Raw genomic sequence first — 11,332 nt, forward strand, 5'->3', positions numbered from 1 at the left:
ATGCGTACAGACTGTTTTTGGGCATCATCCATATGAAGTAGAAGTTCAAGACGCGCGGTCAAGTCGCGCTCCTCCCACAATTTAACATCATTAGTCAATTGGGGATCTGTCTGATCAAGACAAAGTGTACTTCCATCGACAATATCGAGGAGCTCCTATTTTTGAAGGATAATCTCCATCGTCATGCACCATGGGTGATAATTCCGATCCCTGAGTTTGTCGATTTTATAGGTTCGCATTGATGTTGACGCTTGCGCCATGGTGATCAAGCACGGGATCAGTCGACCACGCGATGCTTGTGTGTATTTCACAACCTGGTTATTGATACCATGTAGGAAATCATACGCAGGCTCTCTCTCACGAGAATACACACAGAGGCACGAATGAATGTTTTCATTATCAGAATGTATAATTTGTACATAATGATTCGACGCCTTTATGGCTGCCACTTGGCATTTCACTTAAATAATTAATTTAATCATAATACACATGATTAATTGGATCACGTCAATTGCTTGTGTTAGTCTTGATTTCATTAGCTGATGGCAAGGAAATGGATATATTTGTTGACGAATTACATGGGGAAAGGGATGCCATGGTTGAAGAGGATACATGAAAAAGAGGATGAGTTGAAGGCTAATAGAAGGTGTAGGAAAGAGAAACAGGTATGGGGGTGGAAGAAGAAAATTTTTGAGGGGTTGTAGGACCCAAAGATAGTGCAACTTGCCCTGAATTTTGAGGGTCTGAGGTTGCCTTTGACAAGAGACTATCGTGTTCCAAAGTTGCATCATGGGCAACAAGCAAGGGTGGATCTTGCATATTTTTTAATGAGTTATCTTTATGGGAGGGCACTGTAGGTGATGCAAAAGCAAAGTTGATAACTGCAGTAGTAGGTAATTCTTTATCTGTTTTGATGGGATCAGTGGACTGGTGAAGAAACGCAAGAAGGTTTGTTTTCTGCTGTGACTAAATGATTGTCGTGGCCTTGAGGAGGAGATGCCCAGCAGTAGCAGATGTGGAGTAGATCACGGGTGAGACAGGGAGCAAGAAAAGGGGTCAGAATCCTCCATCATCAAACCAGCCTCTGATACTGTGTAGAAAATAGAAAGAGAGAAAAAGATAAAACAAAGGCGCTGCTACTGATTAAATTTCTCACATATTTCATTATTCGATGCTTTTTAAGTAGAGCCATAAATTAGTTACATTCATGTGAACATTCGTGTGAAGCCATGAGCTTATCCACACAACCGACTGTTGTACTTACTAGTTTGAATACCAATTAGCTATGCCGAAGAAACCACTCTCCACCTTGGCATGTCAATCTACTAAAGTCAGCAAGCTTTGCTAGGAGAAGCGGCTTCATGACAAATTCACATAAGTGTAGCAGAGGGGGATTTTTTCAAAAAGTACATAAGCCTATATATTTTTCCTCTAAGCTTAAAAACAACGAAGGGGATGGAGTACAAGGTGGGGTGAAGGGGGATTGGTGTATATGCTTGAGAGAGAAAGAGAGAGAGAGAGAGAGAGAGAGATGGGTGGTGTAGTTTTGAGTTACATTGGTAGAAATTGATATAGTGTGCTTGGCTAGTTTGTTGTTGCATGCTACTATCTATGTAGTTGTCTTCTTCAATGTAGGCTATGATGGTGTATGGTAGCCAAGTGAGTTGGCTTGCTTCTTGTTCCTCTTTGAAGAGGAACTACATTTTTTCTATGGAAAGACATTATCCATCACTCAGACAGAGAGGGGACTTAGCTGGACTACAAAATCCAAACTAGAGAGGGGACTTAGCTGGACTACAAAATCCAAACTAGAGTTTTCTTGGACACATGTGTTGTTCAAGAGCTAGTGGCAAGGATCATAGTCCCTTTAGACATTGGCAAGCATTACATTCTCAAGCCAAGAGGAAGGGCTTTCTTTCACACATGTTTGTTGGAAGTGCCCTTATAAGCAAGCATGGACTTACCATGGAAGTTGAAAAGGTGTTGAGTTAGTTGCCTAATCATGATGTTATTACATATAATGCAATGATTTTGGCTTATATTTAGTAGGAAAAACTAGAAAATGGTCTACAAATTTACTTCAAGCATGAAGAAGGGTACAATCAGATCAACAAACATTTATTGAGCTCGTTAACTCTTCTCTTACATTACTTGCATTTTCTTGAGAACGCAGTCATTAGAATGGCATATAAAGGCCTAGAGTTCTTATGAAAGGAGCACTTGAGATATCCCTATGGTCAATTGGACCAATAAGAAGGTAAGCACGATGTGTTATAATTTTTCTCAACTTTATTTATTAAAGGTAAGCACTTTCACAATGGGAAACTTATGGAATCACATAAGTGCAAGGGAAGATAAAATTTTAAAGGACATGAATGTATACCTCTATTAATTTCCCTGAAAGATTAACAAACCAAGAGGGGATGGGGTATTAGTTTTTTGGGGTTTGGGGTGGGTTGGGGGGGGGGGGGGGGGGCGGGGCATTTGAATTTGAGGTATAAGGTTTTGACTAAAACATCTCAAGATTGTCAATATCAAAGTAAAAGTGCGTGCACACACACACACACACATGCAAGAGAGAGAGAGAGAGAGAGAGAGAGAGAGAGAGAGAGAGAGAGAGAGAGAGACAGAGGAGGTGTGTATTTTAGTAGTGAATTTTTCCAAGAGATCCGGGAGGCACAAAGAGTCTTCACAGGCATGAATCATGGTGTAGCATATCACCTACCATTGGTACCCCAACTATGCCACCAAGTCAATCAAATGAGCATTTTAAAAACTCCAAAATGGAGGCATGCTCTTCAATATGCCAAGAAATGTGATTTTGGTCCCGAGTGTGCTATAACTAGCAAGCGCATACATTTAGTTCCACATTTGCATCTTGTTGTATAGAGGCTCTCATCTTAGTAAACATAGGAAGACATTTAATAGAGCTTATGGCAGTACACTTTTTGTAGAGGCAGTTCAGGAGAGAATTATTTGTGCCTTTCTTGTGGAGGAGCAAAAGATAGAGAAGAAGATTTTGAAGATACAAAAGAAGTAGGCTAACAAAGGCGCAATCTTAAAGTGATGGTAGATTGACTCACTTTTTGTAGTTGAATCAAACTTCCAAGCATCAACACGTATAGGCATAGTACAAGTTCCTACTTTGATCATGCCTCAATTGTGCATCATCAATCTAATGTAATTTTTAATCTGAGAGCTCTCTTTTTTCTTCAAGTTTTGAACAAATGTGTTTGATGGCTCTGAGAGGTTCACCGTGGTGGATAACTTATGGAATCATGTAAGTTCAAGGGAAGGGGGTATTTTTTAAGATTTCATAAGCATAGATAGTAGGGATAGACCCCCATTAATATTTTTCCAAACCACAGAAATAAGGGAGGGGTGGATATAAGATTGGGAGGGGGATCTAGGCTATGATGATGGGGGCTATGGGGGCATCATTGCATTAAATCCCCACTTTCTCTCTCTCAACTCATAGTACATGTCTCAGTCTCTCTAGAATATCTCTATCTTCCACACGTGTGTATTCATCTCTCTAGACTCTCCCTCCTACTTCTTTCGAGCTGCTCCAAATTGCATTACAACTCAACACTCCTTACCTTTAAATTTGGAGCTTTACATTTCTGTGCATTTTTTCGATTTAGCGTTACACTCTGATTTCAATTTGGTTTTGCAAACCCTTCTTACTCACAAGGGTCTATATTCTAATTATGTAAATAGATGAGCTCTGCTAGTGCGAGCAACTCTAGCTCTAGTTGTAGTGTCTGATACATCAACAAGATGCCCGTCGACCTGTTAGATATTGGCTGCTCGGTGGAACCCCAACACCTAGTCTTAGGTTGGAAGTAATTATTTGTTGTGAGGAAGCTAGTGAGATCAATTCTTTGAGAGATTTCAGCAGCTGTTGAGCAGCACCATGTCCATTAATTATTTCTGATTGTGTGGATCACAAAGCTAGCAAATGTGTTGGCAAGGCTTCGTGGTTGAATGGCAGCGTTGATGAATACTAGGTAGCCTCAATAGCCTGGTTGGTAGCAAAGTCTTTAGTGCAACTTCCTCGCCTTCAATGTGTGGGCTTCACTAATTTGCTTGAATACCTTGGTACAAAGTTTCACTACAAGCTCAAAGGATCAGTATATGTTGCATTCACTTTTGAAGGCACTCTTAAGCCTGTAGTGCAAGTTGATATCTCTGAGCTTCTTTGGTACAGATTGGATCCACACACAACACTAGAGGAACTATTTTCAAGGCCTCACATCAGTAGGCTCACTCAGCTGGGCCTTCATTCTCCTCCTTCTCCTGAAGCTAGGGATCTAAATAGGCACTTTGTCGTTGTTGTGACTCATCAATTGTAGTGGTCTTTGGGAAAAAATGGAGCAGATCAAGATGATATCCACCATGGTTGATGAGGTTGTAGTTGGTGTGTGCACCATGGCCTGAGGGCTGCTACCCTTATAACTTTTGGGAGAGGTCTCATTTGTTGTGACCATTTAGAAGCTCTCTCATGATCTCTCGTGTGAAGCCATAAAACAAATGTGAAGCTAGAAAATGGAAAGTAGAACTCAACTTCTTAGTAATCCCCATGGATGATTTTGAAGTGATCCTAGACTTGTAATTCTATGACAAATGTATCATTGTGATATTTGGGAAAGGAGTAAATGAGATGATGCTAGATATGTAAGGGGAAGGCATCAGAGTACCCTACAAAAGATTGCAATTACCTAGCAGGACCCCAATCAAAGTGCAAATGAAGGAGAATAAGCCAGGAGTCTCTTGCCAAAAAGTGAAGCCAAGTGCAAATCAACCAAGAGGCCCAACCCAAGCAACACCGGTCCAAGTGACCATTATTAGGCCACGCATTATGACATGTAGTGCCAAGCAGGTAGAGAAATCAGTCAAGCAAGGAGATGTGATCTACTTATGTATGATCCGATCCACCACAACAGAAACGAGGCATAGATGCGCATATGTTAGACGCGCAAAGTTGGGCGCATCTATCATTGCATCTATATGCGCGTGTAAAAGAGCGTGTAAATAGATGCGAATTTTGCATCTATATATCCACATAAATAGACGCGAATATAGACGAGTTTTGAGACACGTAATTATTTAACCACCTAAAATTGAACTTAATATAATAAAAAAACAAGAGTTAATAATTATTTTTGCATTGCTCTCTAATGAATGGCAGTTCCTCCAGTGGACAAGCTTGATATACGTAATTAGCGGCAAGCGACACAAACCTTATTATACAATTAGTAGCAAGCATTGCATGTATCTCGTAATTTCTCTACTTGAAGATGATAAAAAATACTTCATTTTTATTATGGAAAATTCAATTTAGCTTTAAACTTGACTATTGATTCTTGAGTATGTACGTGTGCGCATGATATTTTTCATAGAATAAAGAATACACATTGAATCATTAAGAAAATTAAGTATGTTACAGTGAATGATCCATCTCATCTTCAATGAGATCAGCCCTTGCTAAACTATCTACTGCTAGATCTATGTTACCAAGAGGTAACGAAACAAATAAGTCTATCCCACTATCAGATGTGTTGCTATTTTTCTCAATAACTTCATCAATATCATCAACCACATTATTGTCCTCTTTTATGTTTCCTTGAACATCCTCACGAGGTTCATCTTGTACTATATCACACATATCATCCATTATGGTGTCATCATTAATTGTTGGATTGTCATCTGCTATCTCTATGTCGGTAATATTACCATATATTGGTTTTGAACTGTTAGATATAGGGATGACATACCACCATCGGTTATTGTTTATCATAGGATGATACACAACCAGTATTTGAAAAACAAAAGCAAGAAACTTAAATACTTATTATATTGTGTATATGTATCACATGTATACATACAAAAAAATTAGCTTTTGCATATATACCTACTCGCATTGTTGAGGTAGTACTAATGTGTCATTCTTGTTTTGGTGAAATTTTGTAGAGTCAATGATTACAAAACCACTTGGATGACGTCTGATTGTGCAATGCTCACCATTTGTTACCACTTCTTTAAACCACTTCACATCCAGTACATATATAAAAAATCGTCTGAAGTCAAGTTTCAGAATATCTTGGATCAAGCCATAATAACCTTCCATGGTACCATTGGCATCCTCGAAGTGAGCAAGGACACCACAATCTATACGTTGGGTATTTCTCTTTTCATCCAGAAACCAATGGACAAACAGAAGCCACAAATAGCACCATTTTAGATCTTTTACGTGCATACACTATCTCTAAACCTCAGACATGGGATACTCATTTGCATTTATTACAGTTTGCATATAACAATACACCGCACACATCTACAAAGAAAGCATCTTTTGAAGTTATTTATGGATATAGATTATCTACACCTGTTGCATCTTTGTCTAATAGAATTCAGAGTGCTGATGATATTGCTACTATGCATAACAGTATTTTTGATGAGGTTAAGGATATGATTGCTAAAGCCCAACAATCATATACCAAACAAGCTAACAAGAAAAGACAAGCCATGAATTTTAAAGTTGATGATTATGTTTGGCTTAGAATAGAAAAGCGTAGACTGCAAAGTGTAGATAGACATCCAGTTGTCAAATTAGCTCCTAGATTCTATGGACCATTTAGAATCATTCATAAGATTAATGACAATGCATTCAAGTTAGAATTGCCATCTCATTGGAAAATTCACAATACATTTCATATCAGTTTATTGAGACCATTTAGAGGCCAATTACCTATCCACCCTATTTACGAAAACCCACCTTTATTAGAGGAAGAGACCGAAATACTTGAACCAGAAGCCATCATAGGCACTGACTACATGACCACTAGAACTGGCCGAAGGTATTCTAGATATCTAGTAAAATTTAAGAACCATCCTATAGAGGAAGCACAATGGATGCACGCTAGAGACTTAAATGCTTTCCCCACTCTATTAGCTCCACATTGAGCTAATAGCAATTGAGGTCAATTGCTATCCCATCCCGGGGGTATAAAGCCAGAAGGCATATTCCATGGTGGATTCCGTGAGGTTTTACAGTGGATTCCGTAAACTTAGATGACCGGGGCTCATACACAAAGAGGATTCTTTGTGCGAGAAGTTGATGGGGACACCTGTCCTTTTCGGGCGTTTCATTAATTTAGTGTGTACATGGGTGATTCCATAGCGGGTGATTCTGCAAAATGCATATTAAATTAATAAATGTTTATGAGTTTAGAGTGCGCACTCGTAATAAATTAAGGTTAGGTTATTTCTAACCAGTTGATTTATTTATGTAGCTGAAGACTGCTAGGTATTCACTTTTGTCGGTTCAATTGTATTATTTTACTAACGATTGTGAATGCTTCAGTTGATGTGTAGAGATAGCAGCATTGGCGGAGGAAGGCATTGGAGTTTAGCGAGTATTCGACCTTTGGACTATATTTTGATAGGCGCCACGTCTATATTTTGTTATGTCTATTGAGACATTGATTATTGATTATTATTTTGTATGCGCCTATGCACCCGAATATGTTATTTCTATTTGGACATTGAGATTGGGCGTGCTAGACTCTATGGGCACCGTCCATTAGCTTTATTTTCCTATTTTTGTAGAAAGCAAACTCAAAAGCTAAAAGCTTGTCATATTTTTGTAAATTGGGCTATTATTGAGCATGAAGATTGAAATATACATAAAATACATGCTTTGTGAAGCGCTCACACAAGGCATGGGGGAGATTGAACCCAATTTGTCTCTTGCCTCTTGTCGTGCATGCTTTTACATTGTTTTTTGTGCAAAAAGGTAGAGTTCATTGTTCTTGGGGACCTTCCGGGATTCACCACATGAGCATTCTGCGACCGATCTGCGCACCATTTCTAGGAATCAGAAGGGACAACAATACATGTCCCTTTTTAATTGCCATGGATGGAGGAATATTATAGTTCACCAATACCATTGGCCATATACTGTATGATGTGCTTTTGATGCCAAATGGATTGATTCCATCCATACCTAAACCAAATCTCAAATTTCTTGGCTCTTCTTTGAAAACGGGCCACAAATTATCTATATGTTGCCATGGCGGTGTGTCTGTAGGGATCGTCCATTTTCCATCACTTCAACAATGACTAGCATGCCATGACATGAGCTTTCCAATAGACTTACACTTGAACATAAGTTGAATGCGTGGAACAATCGGAAAATGTCGCAAAACCTTACGAGGCACATCCATTGACTTCTTCTCCACTTCGTATCTTGATTCTCCACAAACATGACACTCTCGTGCGAACTCATGAATCCCACGAAATAAGACACAATCATTGACACATGCATGGATCTTGACATAATTGAGGCCTCCCAGAGATGTCAAGTAATGTCTTGCTTGCTCTCTCTTAGTTGGCAATTTGTTTCATTTTGGAAGCATTTGTGATAATAACCTACATATATTTTTAAAAGTGAGTTGAAAAACCACCAACATATATTTGTGTCTGATTTCAAAATAGAACAATTAATATTATGATTCATAAGCCAAATTGAATTGATACCTAGTTAAATAACGCATTCAAACTGACATTACTCCATTCATAAATTGTTTGCAAGTTAAGTATCTCGAGGATGCACGAAGAACAAAGTACATACAACCTTCATACAACGGAGTAGATGACGCTACGTATAGTGGGTCATCTGGCTTTGTAGAGTGACCTTCTCCCTGAACCGGTTGCGAAAATAGATGGTGTACCATGTTGTCCAAAATCTCATCCTGTACAACTTGATGGAACATTTCATGAGGGCTACTATCATGGTCGTCAGTCTCCACTCTTCTTGAAGACTCTGCCTCCTCGCGTCAATGTTTTGCAGCCTCTCGACGCCCGGGAGGGAGCATCTGAGGATGTGGCACCGCATCCTACTCAACCACAAAAGGGAGTTTCATGTACATTGATATATATTGAGTAACATAGACTAGTAACCTTAGTGTTTTTTAAAAAAAATGAATACCGGTGATTTTTCTCGGTCCCATTCTCCATAGATGCTGAGGTGTGACATTGCAACTCGACATGCTCAAAAAATACACCCTCGACAACGATCACACATGCATTTAATTTTTCATCGTAGCCATGCATCTCGATTATGAAGACGTAATGTTTCATCCTCACTTGAGGATGTGCTCGTTGACTCATCAGCATGCACCGCACTAGGTGATGACGACAACATGATTAAAACTAATTCATGACAACATCAAATTTGTTATTGATATGTTTACATAAAAAGAGGGAGGAGAAAGAGTCGAGGGGGAGGACGAGGCTTGTGTGGGGGTTGCCTAGGAGGTGGCGAGCGATCACCCTCACCAAAAGATCACGTAGAGGATCCAGTACGCCGTACTATAGAGTTACAGATACTGATGGCATCTTCCATGATGATGAATGAAGGGATGTAATGGCATATATGAGGAGCATCGCGCCTGCGACGTATAAAGATTGTTTCATTTACTTCAAGAATCAGAAAAGTGGCTTGTGGCAAGAGGTGTTGAGGGCGCAGGAAAGGAAAGGCGCAGTTTGAAAAAGAAATGATTTAAGTATCTTTTGAATTTTGACTTTTGCGTCTATTTTTGTGTGTATATGCGCGTGTAAGTTTATATAAATGCGCTTATAGACGCGAAGTTAGACGCGCAAATAGACGCAGATTTAGACGCGTAGACGTGCATTTAGCTTTTATCACGAGTTTTTGATTTTAATATAAGTTTTGATAGTAAGTTCTTATCATAAGTTTTTATGTATTTATGATAAGTTTTGTGTATTTAAAATTGAGATCTTAGAATAATTAATACGCCAGCTTGAAGTTTTTATGTAAACATATGAATAACAAATTTGATGTTGTCATGAATTAGGTTTAATCATGTTGTCGTCATCACCTAGTGCGGTGCATGCTGATGAGTCAACGAGCACATCCTCAAGTGAGGATGAAACATTACGTCTTCATAATCGAGATGCATGGCTATGATGAAAAATTAAATGCATGTGTGATCATTGTCGAGGGTGTATTTTTCGAGCATGTCAAGTTGCAATGTCACACCTCAGCATGTATGGAGAATGGGACTGAGAAAATTCACCGGTATTCATTATTTTTAAAAAACACTAAGATTGCTAGTCTATGTTACTCAATATATATCAACGTACATGAAACTCCCTTTTGTGGTTGAGCAGGATGCGGTGCCACATCCTCAGATGCTCCCTCCCGGGCATCGAGAAGCTGCAAAACATCGATGCGAGGAGACAGAGTCTTCAAGAAGAGTGGAGACTGACGACCATGATAGTAGCCCTCATGAAATGCCCCATCAAGTTGTAGAGGATGAGGATTTTGACAACATGGTACACCATCTATTTTCACAACTGGTTCAGGGAGAAGGTCACTCTACGAAGCCAGATGACCCACTATACGTAGCGTCATCTACTCGGTTGTATGAAGGTTGTACGTACTCCGTTCTTTGTGCATCCCTTGAGATACTTAACTTGCAAACAATTTATGGATGGAGTAATGTCAGTTTGAATGCATTATTGAAGTAGGTATCAATTCAGTCTAGCTTATGAATCATAATATTAATCGTTCTATTTTGAAATCAGACACAAATATATGTTGGTGGTTCTTAAACTCACTTTTAAAAATATATGTAGGTTATTATTAAATGCTTCCAAAAGGAAATAAATTGCCAACTAAGAGAGAGCAAGCAAGACATTACTTGACATTTATGGGAGGCCTCGATTCTGTCAAGATCCATGCATGTGTCAATGATTGTGTCTTATTTCATGGGATTCATGAGCTCGCACGAGAGTGTCCTGTTTGTGGCGAATCAAGATACGAAGTGGAGATGAAGTCAATGGATGTGCCTCGTAAGGTTTTGCGACATTTTCTAATTGTTCCACGTATTCAACTTATGTTCAAGTGTAAGTCTATTGGAAAGCTCATGTCATGGCCTGCTAGTCATCGTTCAAGTGATGGAAAATGGAGGATCCCTGTAGACACACCGCCATGGCAACATATAGATAATTTGTGGCCCGTTTTCAAAGAAAAGCCAAGAAATTTGAGATTTGGTTTAGGTATGGATGGAATCAATCCATTTGGCATCAAAAGCACATCATATAGTGTGTGGCCAGTGGTATTGGGAAACTATAATATTCTTCCAAACATGGCAATTAAAAAGGGACATGTAATGTTGTTCCTTCTGATTCCTGGAAAGCACAAGGTAAAGAACATGGAGATTTACGTAGAGCCTTTGAGTGAAGAGTTACAAATGTTATGGGAAGGTATTGAGGTGCAAGATACAAGCGCATCTACATTCTC

This window comes from Lygodium microphyllum, chromosome 8 (assembly GCF_053477565.2).
Source record: "Lygodium microphyllum isolate KBCC chromosome 8, Lygodium_microphyllum_v1.1.10, whole genome shotgun sequence".
Lineage (NCBI taxonomy): Eukaryota > Viridiplantae > Streptophyta > Polypodiopsida > Schizaeales > Lygodiaceae > Lygodium > Lygodium microphyllum.